The sequence below is a fragment of the Rattus norvegicus genome, chromosome 12, assembly GCF_036323735.1.
Source record: "Rattus norvegicus strain BN/NHsdMcwi chromosome 12, GRCr8, whole genome shotgun sequence".
NCBI classification, from domain to species: Eukaryota; Metazoa; Chordata; class Mammalia; order Rodentia; family Muridae; genus Rattus; species Rattus norvegicus.
Genome location: NC_086030.1, coordinates 20,782,268 through 20,800,703, shown reverse-complemented (window position 1 = coordinate 20,800,703; position 18,436 = coordinate 20,782,268). Strand labels below are relative to the sequence as shown.

The following is an 18,436-nucleotide window of genomic DNA, read 5'->3' as shown; positions in this document are numbered from 1 at the left end:
ACACCCAACTCTGCCAGATAGGACTGATGCTTCCTCATGTCAGTGGAAGGCACAGAAGCCTGCATAGGGATGGGCTTTGTCCGGGGTCCCAAACTGAACAACAGAGCTAGAAACCAACCAATAGCCCAGCCGGAAGAACCACTGGGTCCCCTCCCTCACCCTTGCCCATAACAGAGCAGATGTGGCCAAGGAGGTGGGGCTGTGTTGGGCCTGACTCTGTCCATGTCCCCAAGAGTCTAGACCAGGCTGGAGCCCATGTGGCACTCAGTGATCCCCAGCCTCACCCATCTGCATACGGCAAAAAAATGGCTGAGCCCAAGGCCATCTCAGGCATCTGTCGGCCTCCCCGGGGCCTCCGGGGCTGCCGGTTGGTAGCAAACACCACTCTCCTCTAATAAAACAAATCATCCGAGACTGTGGAAGCCACAAGAGGAAACAGCTGTGCGCTGCTGGCTGTGAACATGGGTTTCAACGACGCCCATCTCAGCTCGCCTGCTTCACTCCTGTGGAATTCTGGATGCCTGGCTGGCGCCGAGCGCTCTGGATGGCCACGCACGCACGCTGTCAGTTCAATAGACTGCCGCCGGCACCTACTGTATACAAGACACCGTCACCAACTCACAGCCGTCACGTCCTCGTGGTCACTACTCCTCCACCACCTCAAGCTGCCACCTCACAACCATCCCCATGACAGACATTCCTCACAATGACCGCAGCCTCAGAACCATCACTTCCTCACCACCGCCCCACAACTGCCACCTCTCCACATGTGCCACCGTGTGATTGACATCCTCTGCTCCATCCCCACCACCATCTCTCACTTGCCACCATCCCTGTCACTCCGTCTTCATGCCCATGAACGGTTCACAGTGTAAGTTGTAAGTCGTGAGTTGTATAGGGTAGCTCTGACGTCAAGCCGCCTTCAGACTCCACCCATCAGCCCCGCCCCCCATCCAGATCCAATTGCCCACGGCCTCGCAGGGCTTTGGGGGGGGGGGGTTCCACACTGGGACACTAAAAACACAACCAAGCCCCCACGTATGGACAGACTTCTCCCTTCCGGTGACCCCAAAGATGCCGACTACACGGTAATGGCTTAACCGCATACCCCTCAGGCTTCCCTGAGTTAGGTCAGTTTTCCCCACTCGGGGAGCTCCTGACTGGTTTTTATGTAATCTCCAAGGAGGCCCAGCATGACTGCAGCCTGTAGGGATGGCTACAATCATTAAGGTTTTGTACAGTCTGTGTAACAAGCATTCTTGTTGATCTTGGGAAGTGGGTACTCACGAGGGTGTGAAACAGCTTACCCTAAAAGTGAGTCTTCTGCAGCACTCTGTGGTACGATAGACTGGGGAGGAGATGGGCATTGAGGAAGACAGGTCATTTCACTACAACTCAACTGGAACCTTCTACTGGGATGCCCAGAAGCTGAGGGCATAGATAGGGTTAGAAAGGCCACTGTAGTGCACCCCCAGGATCTGGTGCAGAGCACTGCTTCTTCCCTACATAACACTTTGCAAACTCTCTGGCTGGTGTCCCTGTTGCGGGAGTATCTGAGGACGTAGACCGTCACCCTGAGACTCGGCAGTCACAGAGGTGCCTGCAACTCTAAAGCTGCCTATCTAATACGACAGCCATCAGCCACGTGTGGGCACCCAGTTTATATCATAGGAAACATGGTGCCAACTGCATGTCATGTGACCAGGGGACACAGTGGCCATTGACTGCCATACTGGGCAGTGCGGGTAAAACGCACACGTCAGAAGTGTTCATCAGTCAACACTAGTTCACAGGCAGGAGCCCTGCCAGCTGTCGCTTACAGAGGCCAGAGCTACAAGGTACCACAACTTACCACGGAAGACGTGGCCTAGATAGCACATTTTTGTGTGTTTGTCCTGGATGCCAGAGGCCCAAGACTGAGGTGTCAGCTAGGCTGATTGAGCCTCTAAGAGAATCTGGTCTGCTACAGCAGGTGACCCTGGGCTTGTATACATGGCCCCATCTATGGGCCTGTGTGTTCAGACCACATTCATACATGCGTGAGTGTGAGAGTATGTGTGTATGTGTGTGTGTGCATGCGTGTGTATGCAGTTGGGTCTCTTGCCTCGTCCCAAGATGAACGTAAGCTCAATGGATCTAATTACACCTGGAAAGACTGTGTTTTCAAATAAGATCCTTTTGAGCAGTTTTTAATACAGTTCCTCATGTTGTGGTGAGCCCCAACCAGAAAATTATCTCATTCTACTTCCTAACTGCAAGTTTGCTACTGTTATAAGTTGTAATGTGAAGATCTGATATGCAGGATATTTGATAGGTGACCCCCTGTGGAAGGGTTGTTCCGTCTCCACGGAGGGGTCATGCCCAAAAGTTGAGAACTGCAAACCCCTTCACAGCAAACCCCTTCGCATGGCTCCTGACTGATGTTTATGGCTATCTGGGTCAGCTGATTCTATCTCAAGAGCATGAGTTCCCAGGATAGACACGGGCCTTGATCACCAGTGACCAACAAGGCCTGCTCCATGATGCACACTCCCCCAACCCTTGAGAGTAGATAGAGGAGTAGGTAGGTAGATGGGTCGGTGAACAGGAGGGTAGGTAAATGGATGAACTGATAAGTCGACTCAGAGGCCGTGGGGGTTCTGGCTTCCAGATTTCTGGAGAGTCTCAGGCACGTCTACCTCAGCAAGAAACTTCAGAGTCTAGGACAATAGCACAGAGACAGCCTGGTCACAGCATGGCCACTCATCTAAGACCCCATTTCAGTGACCCACAGTGCAGGCTTATCTTGCTACATATGTCCCTTCAACTTTTCCAGATGAGCCGTGGCCAGAACTATAGAGGGATCACCTGGGTCTCCAAAGTATCCTTAGATAAAGACAGCATCAGAGAGAGAGAGAGAGAGAGAGAGAGAGAGAGAGAGAGAGAGAGAGAGAGAGAGAGAAACCCTGGGCCTCCCTTACACCAGGACCAAGGTTGTAGGGCTACTGAGATGAACAGCCCCAGGGACCACCCTGGCAAGCTGAGCAAGGATCCTCCTCCTACCCTCTCCCCAGGATCCCTTCAGAGCTGCATGGAGGGCAACTAATGCCCAGGAAGCTTCCAGAAGGCACCCTGGAACAAATCGTTTGAACTTTCTCACATGACCTTGTCCAGACCAGACCCCCATCTCTCCCTCTTGAATAGAAGGGAAAGCCAGGGGCCTGGCAGTTCTCTGGGGGCTCCTGGGAGTTCCTAGGCAGGCTGGAGGTTCTGGGGAGCATAAAGTATGTCTTACAAATGAAGACAGTGGCTAAAATGAGAGAAAATGCTAAAAATAGTTCTGCTGATTCAGACCCCGCTCAGAGTTCTGTGGGAAAGTGTCATGGGACAGAGGACTAACATCCCCAACCCCTTAACACCCACAGCTCCCCACTCCCACCCTCCCCCACCCACCAGATTTCACACTAACTCTACCACAGCTCGAGGAAGAAGTGGGAGGGATTTTGGAGGACACTTTGGGTCGTGCGTGCAGAAGTACCAACCAAGGACAGATATAAACCGAGTCGTGGATCACATCACATGACAGGAGACTTGGGATTCTCTTGCTCTGCTGTCCTCACTTGGCCTCAGACATCAGCCTTAAGCCCTCTCAATGGCAAGATAATAGCCAGGGTCCCAGATCTCACCTTGCGTCTACCAACCTCAAAGGGACCTTGGCAAACCCCTCTCTGCTCCTGCTGACAGACGGAGTTGCTGTGCGTGCTTCTCCGGGCTGCCTGGGCCATACTCCTAGGCTCAGGAGAAGCTGGGAGGGTAGGTAGAGAAGCCTAGCTGTGCCCAGGAAGGCCAGGTCTCACTCCGGCAGTTACTTGGAGGGAATGTGATAGACTCTACTCCTGGAGAGGCACCTAGACAGGTTGCCACTATGTCTGGCCACCATGAGTCCTTCCCACACTTGAGCAGCCAGGAGGCCTGAACAAGAGAGTCTCAGGAGAAAACATGTCTGTGCAGAAGGTTTTAGATGGAAGGATTGTGGGAGTTTGCTCTTCTTCAAGCCACCTCGTTTAAAATAATAATGATGAGAAAACACTGGTTTATTTTTTTGTTTTGTTTTTGCCTATTTCTTGCCTTTTCAGGCAGGGCCTCGTGTAACATGGGCAGGCCTCAAACTGACTATGTAGCTGAGGTTGGGCCTGCTTCACGCACTGAGTGCAGAGGTGCCAGACCACGAGAGCCTGTCTCTCTCTCTCTCTCTCTCTCTCTCTCTCTCTCTCTCTCTCTCTCTTTCTCTCTCTGTAGATGACAGTGCTGACCAGAGTGCTTCTGAAAGCAGCTAAATTGGACGAGGAAGGCCGGTGAGCACCTTCACCATGCTTGGCTACAACATATGAGAACCGTTATCTTTATTCACTTCATTTGACTGGTTGTGTATTTGCTGATTTATTTAAGCAGGGTCTCACGTATCCCAGGCTGGCCTGTTTCACCATGTAGCCAATGATGGACCTGCACTACGGATCCTCTCGTGTCTGCCTCTCTGGTGCCAGGCCTTACAGGCATGCACTACCACACCCTGCTAAATGTGAAATCTTCCGTGCGTGTGTGAGGAGGGATGAGTGTATCAGTAAGGGGGACAAGAGGGGTGTCAGGTGCTCAACTCTACCAAGCTTCATCTGATTCCCTTGAGTTCAGCGGGAAAGCACAGTGGGCCAGAGGGCTGAACCTCAAGCTAGGCTGGGAGCCAGAAAGCCCCAGTGATCATCATGTCTCTGTCCCCTATAGTGCGTGGGTCACAGATGGCTGTACGGTTGCACCTAAACTTTTATGTGGGTATGGGATTTGAACTCAGGTCCTCAGGCTTACACAGCAAACTCTAATCCACAGAGACACTTCTTCAGCTATGAAAGCAGACCTCTGCTCATAGAGCATGAAACCCAGAATCCAAAAAACCGGCCATGAGTCCCTTTAGGGCAACGCCAGGGATTGCAGTGGGGTGTGGGGTGTGGGGTGTGGGGTGTGGGGTGTGGGGTGTGGGGTGTGGGGTGTGGGGCGTGGGGCATGGGGTAGGATCCACAAAGTGGTGGTAAGACTGTGACTCTCTATTCCGTGCCATAGCACCTGAGGTAAGAAAAATACTCTCCCACCCCACCCCTCTACTAATGAACCATGTAACTGTTTCTGAAAACAAGAATTATACTCTTTGTCACCCGTAAAATGGACCCTCTTCCAACCTCGATCCCAGATTCTGTTTGTAAGAAAAATAACGTTAGCTGAGTCAGCGAGATGCTTGAGCAGGTCACGGTGCCTGATGCCAAAGCGTGCCAGCCTGAGTGCCATTCCCAGAAGCCACATGGGGGAAAGAGAAAATGGACTCCCTCAGGCCATCCTCTGACTTCCACATGTATGCCACCGGCACGCTCACAACATAAGCTGACATAAATAAATAATTAGCTGATCTACTTAAAAAGTTAATAAATTAATAATTACTAAACCCTAACTCTCAGAGCACATTTTTTTTCTCTCATATCAAGAAAAAGGGAACAGCACTTGAGAGGCAGAGGCGGGGAGTTCAAAGCTAGCTTAAGCAAGAGAGTGAATATAAGTCCAGCCTGGGTAATTTGGCAAGACGCTCTTAAAAAACAAAAAACAAAACAAACAAAAAAAAACTAAACTAAAAGAGGGGGGAGCTGGCAAGATGGCTGAATGGCACTGTCTGCTCTTCCAAAGGACCTGGGTTCAATTCCCAGCAATCACATGGTAGCACATAACTCTCTGTAACTCCAGTTCCAAGCAATCTGGCAGCCTCACGCCACTTCAGATTAAATTATTGAGAGAGAGAGAGAGAGAGAGAGAGAGAGAGAGACAGACAGACAGACAGAATGCAGAAAATTCTCCCTCCCTAAATGGAAAGAAACATTCTGGAATGTTCTTGTGGATTTGGTTCTTCTGTTCTGCCCTGCTTCATATTCGTGCTTTGGAATATGTCCATCAAAAATTCATCTGTCAAAGTCTCAACCCACTAGGGCCTAAAAAATGTCACCTTGTTGGAGATGGGGCTCATTTGAGAGACTAGGGAGACTACTGAGGGTGTGTCCAGGAAGTCCAGAAAGGAGAAATTGGGAGCCAGGACAGTCACAGACCAAGGGAAGAGGATACAAATGGCCAGGAGACAAACGAGGTGTGAACGGTTGCTCTGCAGCCATGAAGGACCCTGTCTAGCCCACACTGTGGCCTCGGACCTCAGATGTTACGGAATGTTGTTGGGTTTTGCTGTTGTTGCTCTTTTAGTTCATATATATATATGGTGTGTGTGTGTGTGTGTGTGTGTGTGTGTGTGTGTGTGTGTGTGTGTGTGTAAGGATACAAGGGTCAGTCCTTGTTTTCCACCGTGAAAAGCCGGATGTAGTAGCTCAGGTGTGGCAGCACATATCTCTAATCCCAGGGCTGCAAGGCAAGATAAGACACAGAGACTCTCTGGAAGCTCATGGGCTGCTTAGCCCAGTGAGCAACAAAGAGAGCCTTTCCAAGGGGATCTGAACTCAGGTTGTCCTGCTTATGTAGCTAGTGACTTACCTACTGAACCGTTTCTTCAGCCATGTCTGCTGAACAGAACCTACTGACCTGAAGTCCTTGGCAGGGACACCCCAGGAGATGTATAATTCCATCCTCTCCCACCTCCTCACCTCACCCCAGCAGACACCTCTGTAGCCCTCAGGACACTGACAATGGAGTTCCTGGAGTACAGAAAGTCATGCATTAGTCATAGATTGGGAGGTTGGAAGAGAGACATCTTCAAGGTTCTTTGGGTGAGAGCAGCAGTGACCATAGGCTTATGGAAATCAGAGTCTTAGGATGTTACCTCCCTAGAGCCTGGTTCATCTAGTCCTTCAGAAGGGAGCCAGGGTCCTACCACCTTCTTTTCAAAGCTACTGATCTCATCAGGGTACTTTTGGTTTCCACCACACTAACTGTGGATGTGTATGACACCCTCCACAGCCATCAGGTCATAAGTCACAGGTCACAAGATAATGATGTCATCAACTGACTCACCCACTGGAAAGTTCAGAGTGATGGGCAGTTAGGACCTGGAGAAGGGTGGATGGGTGAATGGTCAAGGCTATGCCTTATAAATAAATAAATAAACAAACAAACAAACAAACACACACATATATATGTATATATATGTATGTATATATATGTATATATATGTATATGTATATGTATATATATATGTATATATATGTATATGTGTGTGTGTATGTATATATATATATATATATATATATATATATATATATATATATATATATATATTAGAACTTTCTGTCATATCTTTACTGCCTGGTCACTAGGACATGAGCAACCCTACCGTTCCCTCCACGTTGGGCGTCTAATATAATGAGTGCTTATGGAACTGAAGCACACAGCTCTGCTACTGTGTTTGTCCCACTAAAACACAAAATTAATTCAGCTTTTTCTCCTGACCCCAAAATGTCTGAGGAACAGAACAAGAGGCAAGATGAAATATTCATAGCTTTGGAGTTTATTCTCCCAAATGCGTGCAAATATAACTTGGTTGTTTGTCCTAAGATGTATCTATATTACCTGAGGGCCGTGAGTCTGGGGACAAAGGCTGTGTGGGCACACACCACAGGCCCCCTTGAGGCTACACAGCCAAAGAGACTGACCCGGGGACAGATGCTAGAGGTTGCAGAAAATGAAGCCCTGGGGAGGGAAGCTGAGGCCAAGTAGACAATGAGGCCTGAACCCTTCAGGTTTCCCAGGGCCAGCTACCAAGTGGCTAGCAAGTCCTCATCCAGTCTTTCACATAAAATGACTGACAGACAAGGACTCAGTCATCACTCAAGTCTAGGAGTGGAGGTCAGAGGTTTCTGGTGGTAAGCTGGCTACACAGGTAAGGTGGCAGAGTAGCACGCAAAAAGCCCTGACTTCTGTCTCCAGAACCACATAAGCGAGGCCTGGTGGTACAGGCCTGTAATCCTAGCATTGAGGAGGTTGAAGCAGGAGAATCATCAGTTCAAGATTATCCTCAGCTACACAGTGAACCTGAGGTCAACCTGAGAAATATATGATCCTGCCGGTGAAACGGGAGGGGCAGGATAAGGCTCTTCAATGACTTCTATAAGAAAGTGGAAGGAAGTGTCATTTATTTCAGTCATTCTAAAGGCTGCACAGGGATCATGCATCATAGTTGCTTATTGTTCATATATAAAATGTCCCCACAGGCTCACGTAGTTAAGGCTTACTCTAGCTGGTGGTACAGTGATTGGATCACAAGGGCACTGGCTTCATCAAGAATTCATTCATAATTCCAGAGCTAAACTGGCTACTAGGTGGCTGGTCCTGGTTGGAAGCTGCAGATCATGAGAATGTTGTCTTGTGGATATATCTCAGGTTGGTGAGATGGCTTGGTCAATGCCTTAGTTGTCCTATATGTAAGGAGTGGTCATGAACAGCACCTACCCCACAGAGGAGCTCTGAGAATTCAGAGAACTTCACCCAGAAGATGGCCCGAGCAAGACATGTTATTGAAGCCTTTCGCTTTGGCCCATACTAAGGTGTACATGTGAGAGACTAGCCTAATGAGCTCTTGTTTTCCCCTTGTGATTAGCATCAGAAAGCAAGGGACCCCAGGCATAGTGACCAGCCATTGAGAAGTGTTCAAAAACTTGTGGTGGATGAATAAATGGATGATGGGTGCATAGGTGGGTAAATAGATGAATGAGTGGATAGATTGGAAGAGAAGGTGGATGGATGGATGGATGGATGGATGGATGGATGGATGGATGGATGGATAGATGGGTGGATGGATAGATGGGTGGATGGATGGATGGATGAATGGATGGATGGATAGATGGATGGATGGATGGATGGGCAGGAGGGTGGATGGATGGATGGATGGATGGATGGATGGATGGATGGATAGATGGGTGGATGGGTGGATGGATGGATGGATGGATAGATAGATGGATGGGCAGGAGGGTGGATAGGTGGATGAATGAATGGATGGGTAGATGAATGAGTAGATGTGTGAGTAGGTGGGAACGAAGGAGGATAGATGGATGAATAGACCAACGGATGGATGCATGGAAGGATGAAGGATGGGCAAGTAAGTAGGTAGTGGATGGGTGAATGGAGGGTGAATAGGTGGCTAGGTGAGTAGATCAGTAGACAGGTAAACAGTAGATGGGTAGATGGATCGGTAAGTGGGTGGGTGGGTAGATGGATAATTGGATGCTGGGTGGGAGGATAGAAGTGGTTGGTAGATAAATTGGATGGATGGATGCATGCATGCTTGTGGGGCTTATGGTACCAAAGGCATCCTCTTCTCTGATGCCCTGAGGACTGAGGTGTGGATAACCCTCCCCAGCCTGACAGCAGGAGTATCTCTGTGCTGGAGCCGGATAACCCCCACCCCTCCACATGCTACTGGGAGCTGCTCAGCCAAGTTTGCTGCCTGGGCTTCCTACGGGACGTCCAGAGAGCACATGCTCTCCTCCATGCCTCACACCCATTTCCCAGGCAAAGAAAGCAAATGCCGATATGACTTTGGCAGAGAACAGGAGGGGGCAGCTGCATGATGGGCCTGTCAGGTGCTTCTGGGAGGGGCCCTCTCCGGCAGTTCTGCTGATCAGGATGATCAGAATGAAGGACTGAGTGTTGGCCAGCTTTGTCCCTTTGCCTATGCCCTCACCCCTTATGTTCTGGGTCCCCTCCTATACTGCAGAGAGGGGCAGAATTCGCTCTCAGCTGTTTTGGGATTGGGGGGGGGCGGATCCTGATTGTCTTTCCTGCTTGGGAAGTTATGATCTGAGGCTGCAGCTTCCTAAGGTGTTGCCATGGAGACGGATTTTCTGTCATAAATAAAAGTGTTCTGGGGTCAGGAGCTCTCAAGCATAACTAGGCCAGATTTTGAGGGGGGAAATGCCAGAATTCCAAGACACATCAGAGGATGCGCCAGGCAAGCTCTTCCCTGAGGCTGTCCTTCAGGGTGTTGTGCAAGTGGCACAGAAGAATCCCTCTCCGCTTCCTACAGCACCTGCCCTGCTCCCTCCCCTCCTCCACCTAAATCCAGACTATGCTGTCCGGTGAGATCGGGGACCTCAAAAAAGGGTTAGCTCCTAGGGGCTCCTGCTGTCCTCTGGAATCCCCCACGGCTGTGCTGTGTATCCTCAGACCAGTCCCTGCCTGTCTCTGGCCCCGGACCCTGCCTGGACCGGAGCCCTCCCTGCAGGCTTCTCGGTGCATTCCTCTGGCACCTCTCCAGTGGCAAAGATAGCTCAGGAATGAGCTGGGAGCAGGGCAAGGGACCCTCCAGCTGGCATGCTGGTCTCTTCTGCGGCTTGACATCCCCCACCCCAATCCCACCCCCAAGCCTCTACCAGGCTGTTTTCCCACCAGCCCTTGGAAGTTTGCTTTAGGGATTTCCTTCCGTTGGGGGTCACCGCCAGGCAGTGTTTAAAAAGGTGGAGAGGGGCCTGCACCCTGCAAGGAAGGTATGCAGGTCTGAGGGGCCCCTGGACGCCACCCAGGCTTCTGTGCGGTGGCTAGCTGCCCAGGGCTGTTTGCCAATCGCCCTGCCCCCATCCTCTCACCCCCTACCCTCTATTAGGTAAACAGACTCCTCACTAGCTGCAGGTAGGGCTCAGTGCCATCCCTTCACAAAGAGGCCCTGGGGTCCTGAGCAGTTGCCAGGTACCCCCATTTCCCTAAGTGGCTCCAAGTCCCCTCCTTTACTCCTAAACAATAGACGTGGGAATCGAATAGATAGGGAAGGGAGAGAAGGAAGCTTGGAGTTCAGGTAGGGGGTCCCTTGGAATATTGAGACACTAAAGACCCAGTCTGTCTACTTTGCACCAGAGCCCTTCCCCAAGCCACGAGGTCTCCAGAGGTGTGAAATGAGGAGAGCCCTTTACCCTTAAAGAGGAAAGCAGAGGCCTGGAGTCAACCAAAGCGCTTGCCAAGAGTATAACATTGTGTGCCTGTGTCTGTGTGTATAATATTGTGTGCCTATGCCTGTGTGTATGTGCAAATGGGTGTGCACAGGAATGCAGGTGCCCACTCATGTGTGCAGGGGATGCCAGAGTTGACATCAGAAATCTTCCTCTGTCGTTCTCCACCTTAATTTTTTTTGAGGAAGGGTCTCAACCTGGACCCCATCAACTTGACTAGGCTGGCTGGCCCCCAGACCCTGTCAGAGCTTCCTGACTGCATCTTCCCAGCTCTAGGGCTACAGGTGCATGGCCCCCGTACCTGACTTATTATGTCGGTGCTAGGGATCCAATCTCAGGTCCTGACATAGCGGACACTTCCCTGACTGAGCCATCTCCTCGGTCCTGTACCTGTATCGATTCACTGCAAAAGCCCCCTGGGAAGAAGATCCAACCCAAGGCAGGTAAGACACCTCCCCCACACCACCCCGAGGCCATGTACAGAGCGGCTGGGCATACACTGCTGCAACAGGAAGCAAGTTCTGTTCCCAGTCTCTGGGACTGAGATGGCAGGCTGAGACACGTCAGAACCCACATTGCCACAACCAGAAGGGATTGGGACCAGGTATACAGTCCTGTCAGCCCAGGGATGTTACCACGAGAGGGAACCACATGTCTCTTGGCACAGGAACCTAGCTTTGAAGAATATTTAATAGTCTAGAAGGTTCTTTCTCATGAGTTCAGAAACACAAATGTCCCCAGGAGTACTCAGGATCACGAACAGACATCTGAGATTCCTGATCGGGTATGACATGTCTCTGTGTGTGTGTGTGTGTGTGTGTGTGTGTGTGTGTGTGTGTGTGTGTGTAGAACCTCAACAAAAGCATACACATTTTCTCCACCATGGACAATATGCTAAGCCCTTAAATGGATCTCAATATGTTCAGAAGAATCAAGACCATGCAATTATATCCTTTAGCCATATTGGAATGGCATCAGAAAGCACTAATACATGTTTGATGGTGGGTGGGTGCATAGAGGGGTCTAAATGGGTGGTCAGGGGGCATGGTTGGGTGAGTGGAGGGCGTGTGAGTGAATAAGGTTAGGTGGTGGATAGATGGACGTGGTTATGGATGAATAGACGGGTGAGTGAATGGATGGGCAGATGGATGGGTGGATGGATAGGTAGATGGATGGTGGAAGGATGGGTGATGGATGGGTAGGATAAATGGGTGAATGATGGATAGGTGGGTAGATGGACAAGAGAGTAGATTCTAAATGGATGGATGATAGAAAGATGAGTGAGTGAAAAGATTTATAGATAGGTGGTAGGTAGAGGAAAATGGATAAGTAGGTAAGTGGATGGATGGATAGATGGTAGAAAGATAAATAGGTGAGTGGATAGTGGCTGGGTAGAGGGATAGGTGGATGGCAGAGGGATGGGTGGCTGGGTAGATGGATGGGTGGTGGGGTAGATGAATAGTTGGGTGGTAGAGGGATGGGTGAGTGATAGAGGGATGGGTGGCTGGGTAGATGGATGGGTGGATGGCAGAGGGATGGGTGGGTGGTAGATGGATGGATGGATGGGTAGATGATGGATGGGTGGTAGAGGGATGTAAAGAAGATAGTAGGTGAGTAGATGGATGGTGAGTAAATGGATAGATGGCAAGTGGGTGGGTCACTGGGAAAGTGGTGAATGGTTGATGAACTTCTTGAAACCCAGGCACTGTAAACTCTATTAACTCTTTGTAGAGTCTAGTGCAGGTCTTCTCCATCCATTATCCCTGGGCATTCTGGGAAAATACTACTGTCTAGATGGTCTCTGCCAGCAGGGAATGGGGCAATAGCCTCTGAGCAGCCCCAGGATTGGGTTCTGGAGGTCTAGAAAATCTGGGAGTTAGCCAAAGGCCTGACTTAATGAAAGGCAAAAATGGCTCTGGGGTCAGGTAGGGTTTACGGTGTGTCGAGCTAGTGGTCCTTCCTTCCCCACGTGGTCCTGCCTTTGTGAGATCAAATCCCAACAAGTCTGTAATGGCTGCTTTCCTTGGAGAAAGGTCCAGGCCCTGGGGACCAAGCAAGACTTCAAACCCCTGACTGAGTGTAGCCAGCCGTGAGTGGGCTGCTTGCCCATCTCCAAGCACCCATTGTGCCAGGGGACCTACAGGACTAGCCTAAAACAATAGGCTTCAGAACTAGGGGCTGCAGAGGAAACTTCAAACAGGCCAGAGTGCCAGCTGACCCTTGCCAGCCAAAAGTTGTCACAAGCCATTCCAAACTGGCACAGCACAAGGGGCTTGCTGGAACGGCAGGGTGGCTGCCCTGTCTGGGGTTGTCCTGGGGGAGGTTGGAGTGAGTCTTTGTCTGTGTTGTTCCTTATAGACCCTGACTACAGGCCTTTCAGGCTCTACAGCTTTAGCACAGGAAATCAGAGTACCTGTCCCAGCTCAGGGGCCAGACAGGGCCCAGGGGAGACTTCTGTCACCCCAGTAGAGGCAAGGACCTTGGGCCACAAGTACTATGGAGACGGATGCCTGGTGCGTGGCAGGGTAGTCCTCTAGTCAGCCCTCCAAGGAACGCTACAGGCTAGAGGCCAAATCACGAATACTCCACATATTTTGGTGACTCAAAGGCCTGGCTGGAAACAGTGGCTGTTTTATTCTGTAGAACTCTTACGATTTTCTTCGTCTGAGTGCCTGAAGGGAGAGGGTGGACTCAGGCAACTTGGGGTGGGGGTGGGGGGTGGGGGGTGGGGAGCAGGTGGTAGGTTTCTTGCATACTATGCCTACTTCCCAGGCCAAGCTGGGCCTTGGCTCCCATCCAGGGCCAATCAGAGTTACGAAGAATGTTGACGGACACGCCCAAGAATAAGAACCTAGCTTTGAGTACACTTGGTTCTTGGGGCCAGAGTTTATTCAGAGATGCTGGGGGGAATCCCACCCCCACCCCCAAAGCTCTAGCTCTAATACATAAACAGGGGCCTAAGAGATGCTGCGTCAAGAAGTTTCCAGAACCCTCTATCTGAAGGCTGACTAGCCAAAGTCTGTCCTAGGAGAAATGTGCACAGGGGCTAAAGCAAGACCCTCTCCTGCCTCACTGTGTCCTCTCACGGTGAGGACCCATCAGTCTGCTCAGCATCCTCTCAGGACCAAACCCAGCACAATATATCATCCAACCCAGGTCACAGCATAGTTACCCAAGGGTTGCCCAAAGCCAACAATGAGTAAGTAAAGGAGAGTTTACTTACACAAGCTCTCCATGATGTCACCTGAGGTCACAATAAGTTAGCTCAGGGTTACACACAACTTTCCTGCCCAGTCCTCAGTGGCAGGCTGAAGATGATGGAGGGGAGCCAGTGACCCCCAAGTACCTGCTTCCTTGACCCAATTTTAGATCTTCAAATTAGAGGTGGCTGGTCCCTGGCCCTGGCTAGATCTTCCCAGAACCTCAAAGCCAAGCTTAGCCAGAGCAGCATCCCTGGGAGAGCCCAAAGTCATGGGGAGTCGGTGAGGGGAGGGTGGGTGCTCCTGTCATTCCATGCCTTGTAAAGGGTCTGATTGGGGTCAGGACCCTATCTGCCTGGCTGTACCACAAACCAACAGCTTCCACACTTGCTTTCTCACTGACTCCATCCAGCCACAGAAAATCCACGTGGTCAGGTTGACGAGGGCTGAGGCAAGCATAGAACTGGAGGTTCCTGGTCAGGCTGTGCCAGGAGCCATCAAGGTCCTCAATGGGGCTGAGTGGGACAGGAGCAAGGGTTGTGGCCTGTAGCGGCATTGGCCTGTGATCTGGGTGCTCCGTGGAAGGTGGGGCGATGGACTAGAGTCCTCGAGTAGGAGGTAGCCATGTTAGCAGTGTGGCACGAATCTAATTCAGGGCCTAGCTAGCATAAGGCACACGCACTCAAGGTGATGTTAATCACCCTCTGGATAGCTCCTGGGCCCCAGGGTACTTTCCCCACTTAGCCCTGCCAGACGCAAGAGGCTATAGTGATAACCACTGGGTTTCCCCAGCTGCTTGCCTCCGCTGCCTCATCTGGAAAGGGAACCTTGAGGATACCACAAGACTGATTCACCAAAGCCTGCATGCCAAATGGTATATAATACACCTTTTGCCCTTGGGTAGACAGTTCTGAGACTCCTCAGAAGCTGACTCTGTTTCCCCAGGGTGCTCCTTCCTCTCCTTGCTGGGATCTTCCCCCAGTGAGAGCCACTTACCCCTCCTTTAGTCTCTGCCTCGGGGGCTCTAAGGCCAATGCAGCCCAGGAGTTCAGTAAGGAGCCTCCCATCTCTGAACAGGGACCGTCATGATTCCCTCTCCTGACCTTTTCCGGCAATCTTAGAGCAGTCCTATGTTGCAGCTGGGATGTTCACAGGACCCTGAAAAACTCTGGTGGTGAAAAGCAGGGAACAGGCCTGGCAGCCATGTGCCCAGCAGAAACAAAGTCTCTAGGTGGATAAGAAGTTGGGGTATGCAATGATCTTTCTCTTTTGCCTTTTCTGACAAACTGAGCAAGTATGCAGACCCCAAAGTGTGCATCCCTGTGTTGTAGAGACCTGGCCACTCCCCGGAGGTTTACCCTGGAGGTGTAAACCAAGTCCAAAGTACTATGAGTGGCCGTGGAGAAAGGCATGAAAGCTGGTAGCCTTGTAGCCAGGCAGGACAAGACTACATGGAGATGTCTGATTGACACAAGGCTTGTGGGATACCAAGATTCTAGAGGGAGGCTGGGGGTGGGGAACACAGAGGCAGCCCCAGCCTAAGACAGAAGTGGATACTGTAAGGAGCCCTTACTCTCCCCAATAGCATCCCCTAACACACACCCACAGTGTCACTACATACTCTCCAGAGATCTACAGCCTAGATAGTCACACTCAACCCAGAGTTGGCCATGGTGCCAGGCATGGAAGCCTAGAATGGGTCTGTATGGGTCTCGAGCAGCCAGGGGAGGAGGAGGGTCTAATGGAGATGGCCACCATCTCCAGTGTTTCCTCTCAAAGAACTTTGCAGGCTCATGAAGCTTGGGCATCCATCTCAAAGTCACCATTGCGCCTGAATACAGTGGTGGAGACGCAAGTCCCAAAATGATAAAGGATGCTTCTGATGGGGACTTAAGTCCTCATGCAACTGGGTACCAAGTGGGTCCTTTCAGGTCCACAACCTGGACATTGGTATTTGAAGAGATCACTTCTTCTCAATCCCAAAGATGCTAGCCTACCGTGGGAAGACCCCTGACCCCCAGCTCTAAGTCACAGCCATGCACCCAGCAGGTACAAAAAGCCATGCTGACACCTGAAGTTTGCCGTCCATCCCATGCTACTGAAATCAACATTCTTTTAAAAGAATGAAACTATTTTAAACTCCACAATCGGAGCCAAAACCAAACCATCGCAGCATGGCTGCTAGTTAGATATACGGCTTGGATGCTGAAACCACTACAGAGACCCAAAGGCACAGCTCTCTGGAAGGTGGGGGAGGGCGGCATTCCATGGTGAGTAAGATTTGGACTGCATTATAGAAGAATGGCCAACATAAGCATTGTACCTGGTCTGTGTTTAGACCACTCCAAGGCCCCGAAGCAGCATCGTAGACTATCTTGCCTTGTGTTGGCTAGTGTTTTACTAGAGTCAAATTGGCATAGGGAACCTCGATTTAGAAAATGCACCCCCACCAAATTGGTCTGTGGTACAGTGATGACTGATGTGCGTAAGCATCTACAGGGCTGATGTTGTCTCTGGGCCAGTGAGTGTCTCCTCCATGTCTCTGCAGCAGTTCCTGTCCTCACTGTAAACTCAAACTCTTTCCTCTCAGGTTGCTTTGGGTTGTGGTGTTGTACCAAAGAAATAGAAACCTAATTTCAAGGCATGCCAGCAGCTAAGACTGGACACAGCTGCAAGGGGGCTGCGGTCCAGACTCCCCCTCACCTCTGCCACCTTGGGCATCGTGTACCCAATGTGACTATCTTTAGCATTCCTTGAGCCCCTCAGCCACTTGTAACCTCACATTGCAGGGCTGACTATACGCCACCATCTAACCTGGCCTCGCTGGGCCCTGGTGACTGTTGGCAAAGGCATACCAGGCTTCCTGGGTAAAGAAAGTTACCCTTGCGATAACCCTATAGCCACTGCATGCCTCAGCCTCCCAGCTGTGGACAATTACAAGTAGCACCCCGAGGTGTCCCCCACTGGGTCCTGTTGGCCTTCACGCTGGAACTCAAGCCCCTGTTTCTCTCTGGTGCACAGTGTGACTGCCTGGGGTTGTGTTTCCTGGGAGGACTCCGGTATCAGTCTCTTTGGACCATGTAGCTTTACTAGTGAAGGGCCCTTGAACCTAAGTCCAGCCAGAGTCGCCTCACAGGGGGCTTGCCACAGCTTCAATTTCCTGGGGTCAGAGAGGCAAGCCAGCCTCAGCATAATCCCCTCAGCTGCCCCCAAAACTGTGTCCCCATGACGTCCATATAGGAAGTCTCCTAGAGGGTTCAGGGTACATCGAGGGTGTAGCCATATCTTTAAGACAGAGTGACTCTCAACCAAGGCCAAATTTTCATTCCCAGAATTCTCAGGGAAACATAAAGATGAGGAGAAAGGCAGCAGGGTATTCCTGGAGCCCATGCCAGGAAAAAGGAAGACCTAAGACCTTTACAGAACATGGCCCTCCAAACAGTCTCGACTATGGGTTTGCACTAGAGAACTCGGGAAGTGGGCCCAGCTGCACCTGCTGCTGCTGTCAGAGCTGCGTCTGGTCAGCTGAAGGCAGGTACCATGCCAGTAGTCCATCCCACCCACAGACCAGGGGACCAGAAGGAAGAAGCCCCAAGATAGAGGACTCCAGCAAGGGAAGACCAGTTCTCACAAACCTGGCTTTAGTCACAATGAAATGTGGGGAATCCAGGCAAGTGCAGGTGCCTGTCTCCACAGAGAAGCTCTATGCCAGATAGGGGCAGATATGACACACACCCCAAAGACACAGAGGACACCAGAGCCTATCCAGAGCATCAGTTCTGCCTTACAGATACACAGTGGGAGCCACAGGACTCCTTGGAGGAAGCCTAAAGATCATGGCACAAAGCTCAAGGTTATAGGCTTCATGGAAAAACTTCAAAGTCACAACCCAGGAAGAAATACCAAGAGAACCCAGCACAGGAGGAACGGTCCCAAGAGCAAATGCTAAGGTCACGGGCTTCAGAAAGAACACACTTGAGGTCACAGATCCAGAGAAACTTCAAGGTCACAGGAAAGAATCCTGAAGGTCAGGAGTCATGGTCTTCAAAAGGTCAAGGTCATGGACTTCAAAAAGAATGCTCAAGGTCAGACAGGTTCACAGAGTAAGGTCACAGAAAGTCACAGAAATATCAAGGTCACTGGCCCACAGGAAGAAGTCCCGAGGTCATGACACAAAGCTCAAGATTGCAGAACAGAACAAGGTCACAGTTGTGGAAGAAACATCAAGGTCAAAAATCAGAGCTCAAGGTCAATGGGGGAAATGTCAAGTGAGCAGAGGAAAATTTA

General features: G+C 50.7%; 1 long non-coding RNA gene across 1 annotated transcript; it reads left to right on the top strand.

Moving 5' to 3' along the window:
- The first annotated feature begins 691 nt into the window (after positions 1 to 691).
- LOC134481160 (uncharacterized) lies at positions 692 to 4,394 on the top strand. The gene is made up of 2 exons (XR_010056480.1): positions 692 to 871; positions 4,279 to 4,394. It is a non-coding gene; the product is annotated as an uncharacterized LOC134481160 (long non-coding RNA).
- The last annotated feature ends 14,042 nt before the right edge of the window (positions 4,395 to 18,436 follow it).